Genomic DNA, 396 nt, shown 5'->3' on the forward strand with positions numbered 1-396 from the left:
ACAACAACAAGAGGAGTCATTATTATCATTTTTTGTTCAAACAGGAACGTCTTTTCCTAAGCATGGAATTTTATTTTGCAAACGCTTTGGTGCAGATAGTAAAAAAGAGAAATTACTCTGTAATTAATGCTTGGGGACTTAATTTATCACAAGTGAGTCTTGAAGGCCTTGCCTCTCTTTTTTACTAGTGGAATTGATGTAGCTTATGTTTGCCCCCTTCAGTTAGGGGCCTTGACCTAATATGAACAAAAATGTTCGCATTGACATTCACATTCTTCCCTTTCTCTCTCTGATTCTCACTCTCTCTCTCTCTGTGTCTCTCTCTGTGTCTGTCTGTCTGTCTCTCTCTCTCAGATTCTCTCTCTCTCCGATTCTCACACACACACACACTCTCTC

This window comes from Babylonia areolata, chromosome 7, assembly GCF_041734735.1.
Source record: "Babylonia areolata isolate BAREFJ2019XMU chromosome 7, ASM4173473v1, whole genome shotgun sequence".
NCBI classification, from domain to species: Eukaryota; Metazoa; Mollusca; class Gastropoda; order Neogastropoda; family Buccinidae; genus Babylonia; species Babylonia areolata.